Raw genomic sequence first — 3,931 nt, 5'->3', positions numbered from 1 at the left:
GAAAGAGCTACTGTAGATTGCAAATGGGGGATTTTATTTTTTTATTTTTTTAAGGAGGGACAGTCTTGTGGTCCTACAGTGAAGTGGAGGATGGGCTGAAGAAAGGATGATAAATGACTATATGCACACTGCTAAAAATAGTGTGGCCTTGACTTCATTTTCTTGTATTACCTATATTCGCTTCCCCCCATAAACAGTATAGCTTTGACTTTTTTATTTTTTTCTTTTGCCTACAAATACCATATATTTATATCTATAGAAATATAGATATAGATATTGGGCTTTTGGAGGTAATGGAAGAGAATGATGAAGCCAAAGCTACACCATGTCTTGATGAACTTTGAAAATTTAAAATGGTGTTTAAGGGCTTTAACAATACCTGGCAGTGCAAAATAAGGACATTGAAAAGAAGTAAGGATAAAAAATATGGACATTTAAGAGGATATTTTTCTTGCTTACATAAAAACAAACCAGGGACAAACTGCATGTCTTTATCTTTTTGGTTCTTAACCCTTTCTGAACTATAATACTATGGTACAATGGGAAAAACTTTTGTCATACCTTTCCCACTAGCAATAGGTTATTAAAGCCTCTTTGTGCACCCCATGTTGTAAATCCAAACTCTATCTACAGATATGTTGTTCTGATTATATATATATAAAAAAATAAGCATCCGGTATTTTTTCCAACTATTGGTTTTTTTTGGTGTTGGAAAAAAGTTTCAAAATAGAATATCGCACAAAAGGATTAGCTTTCTTAAATGTTTCATTACATGATAGAAACAATTTTGTATACATTATTGATGTTGGAAGAATTTTTAAAGAGGATGCTAAAAATTTCTTGATTAACTAACCAAAAATACTCGTGTAAAATGGTCTATATGATGCACGGAAGCCAATATGATAAATAATATCTAAAATATGATCTATATAAAAATCATTTACCACTTTCAATACAAAACTTGAGTTAAATTTGGATTAAAATGCTTATGAAAATTAGTTAAAATATGATTAAAACTTTCCAATCAAAAGCAAGTTTTTCCAAAAGCAGGGGAAAAATGCGGGGGGGGGGTTGTGAAAAAATTTGTGAAGAATAAAATGAAAAATAATTCATATTTTTAATGATACTTTTTTTTGACCATTTCTGAGCTCCCACACACCATTTCTGAGCTCCCACACCCCCACCCATTCATGGAAAAGTGTTAGTATCAGTCTGACACTGCAGGTCTCACCCTCAAAAACCCTTCCCATGTGCCACGTGACGTATGCCACCCTGTACCCCACCACCCCACATACAGCACTTGGGAACATGCTTAACTTATGCTGACACCAGTTAGATTAGGGAGGGTGTAAAACCCTCAGTCACCCTGAAACAGATACCTTATGGTGATGGAGAACTCCAGCAGAGTGGCTTACCTATGTGGCTACAGGGTTGCATTCGTTAGTTTAAGCTCTCAGTTTTTCCCCTCCCCCATGACTTTCTGCCCAGAAGCCTAGCTTGAGTAGGAGGCTGGAGGGGCCTCCACCCAGCTTCATCTGTGGCTGGGTGGTTAGGACAGTGTCTTTGGTGATCTCAGATATGGGTCTAAATCCCTTCAGGCTGTAGAGGCAAATGCTCTAACCACTAAACTACTGGGCAGATGGGTGCAGCCAAGGATGCTACCCTCAGATTAGGGACTAGCTATTTTGGATCCCAAGTGGTAAAAGGCACCTAAGTGAGGAACCTGAGTGAGAGGTGGGAGTTCAGACATCCCCTGTGCTCAACATTTCCTGCCATCTAGTTCTAGGTACCTCCAGGATCTCTGAAGCATTCTTCAGAGGCAGCTGACTCTCTCCCTTGACTATATGGGGAGCTAATGCACTGCACTCCGGCTTAGATCATTTATCTGAAGCTAGGCACCTAATGGTATAGACAGGCATTAGACCTGTATTGCTACCAAGGCACATTGAGATGAGCTGTTATGTCTACACGATTGTGTACTGATACAAGCACAGGAATACTGCTCCAGCTTGAATGCTGCTTCTTTCAGGGTCAAAGTTAATGTGATTTAGCTCACTTATAATGCTACAGGCTCATGCACACAAAGCAGCGAGGCCTTGGAAAGACCTTCATTTGTAGTGCTCCACAGGGCAGTCAAAGGGTAATTGGCACCCTAGGCATACTGTGTGCCTCGGTGCCTTCCAATATAGAGGAAAATAAGAAGTCTAGAATGAAGTTTTACTTCTGAGATTTTTTCCAAGGTCTTTCTCCCCTTACCGAACCAAAGGTCTTAGACCAAGGTGGAGCTGTAGCCCATCAAGGCTGTTATTTAGAATGATGTTCTTGTTATTTTGTCCTGCATATAATTTTGGGGCCCCGCAAATGACAATTTTGGCAGTGTCTTTTTGTAGGGGGCCAGTGGTGTCTGCGAGTGGGTGCCAACCCTGGGGCCCACTGCTGCACCCCCTCAGTTGCCGGGGACATGTGTTGTTCATGGCCCAGCCTGTACATATGCTAGTTTTTATGTAGTGGTAAGTGTTTGTAGCACTACAAATATGATCTCCAGCCTTGGATACACATGATAGCTGCTGCATGCTAAAGACCCCCAGCTTCTCCTGCTTTTTTTAAAGGGCTACAATGTACATTTGGCTATACCCTAATTATTAGGTGTTGCAGTGCCTAAATGAAAGCATCACAGAGGCTAATCTGGATATATACGCATAGGCTGGTCACTGTGATGCTTCCATTTATATATTTCTTTATATATAATTACATGTATATACATATATGTACTCAGTAACTACAGCTATATACACAAATCAATATACACATAAACATATGAGTGTATATGCTTTCTCTGCCCATCTTCTCTCTATCTACATCTTCACTTGTGGCTATGGCTGTAGATCAGGGGTTGCCAAACTTTTGCTGGCATGGCCCACAGCTTGTGACCCAGCTGTCCTTGTGGGCTGCAAGTCTCCATCCCTTCTTCCTAACTGTTGGCAGCTGGCTGCAGTTACTGGACCCCCTTCAGTGAGGGGTGGAGCAGCAAGCTCTGCAGTGGAGGGAAGTACAGCACGGGTTGGGTGCAGCTCTAGGACACTGATCCATTGTACTGGATCAGACCTTTTTGAGAGCCAAATCCAGCCCTGGGCTGTAGGTTGCCATCCCTTGCTACAGATTATATGCTAATATAATCTATATTACAATACATTTACAGTTACTTCACAATTTTCATGATAAGCCCCTGTTTGAAGTTTTCCGCCATTGCATCAAATGTTGACTATTTGGGCTGAAACTTCCAGTGCCACATGTTTGCTTCAGGGTGGTTATTCTTTGGAAATTACAACAGAAATGGTTCATCTGACTTCTAGAACGAGGTAGGGAAACATGTCAATTTTTCACATCTAAAAATTCTTAATGGTATTTCACTAAGAAGCTCTAGTGCCTCTGTGCTCTCCAGAGGGAACTTGACATTTGGCAACAATGTCACCCTGCAAAGACAGCAATGGCATTTTGCCAGCTCAGTGAACATGTGCCCAGAGCTGCCTAAGCTATATGCCTTGGAAAATGAACATCTCTAGTTTCCCTGCTAAGTCACTTGTAACTACGTACTGTACCATCATGAATATGTATAAAAGGGCAGAATTGAGATGGCATGAATAACTGTAAACCAGGCATTTCTAAATTCTTGATGGTGTGTTTTGCCATCTAAACAGGTTGCTTCAACGCGTATGCATGTGTGGTATATGTATATGCACTAGGTATGAAAATAAATATAGTTCTAGTTGTCACAACCCAAGGGTGTGATTTTTGTTTTGTGTGTGCTTTGGCACCACTGAATTATTTTCCCGCCAATTTGAAGCTTTCTTTGCAGGGTGCATTTCTTCTTTGCAGCATAGAAATGCACGTTGCAAGGAGTTCCCGCCATTTGTATTTAAATTTGTGCCCC

General features: G+C 40.8%; 1 protein-coding gene across 1 annotated transcript in view; it reads right to left on the bottom strand.

Moving 5' to 3' along the window:
- The window catches only part of LOC102376568 (olfactory receptor 6N1-like), an 8,252-nt gene that overhangs the window by 202 nt on the left and 4,119 nt on the right, over window positions 1–3,931 (bottom strand). The window lies entirely within an intron of this gene.

The sequence above is a fragment of the Alligator sinensis genome, unplaced genomic scaffold (assembly GCF_000455745.1).
Source record: "Alligator sinensis unplaced genomic scaffold, ASM45574v1 scaffold79_1, whole genome shotgun sequence".
NCBI classification, from domain to species: Eukaryota; Metazoa; Chordata; order Crocodylia; family Alligatoridae; genus Alligator; species Alligator sinensis.
Note: the sequence above shows the minus strand (reverse complement) of the source record. Positions and strands in the feature narration are given on the sequence as shown.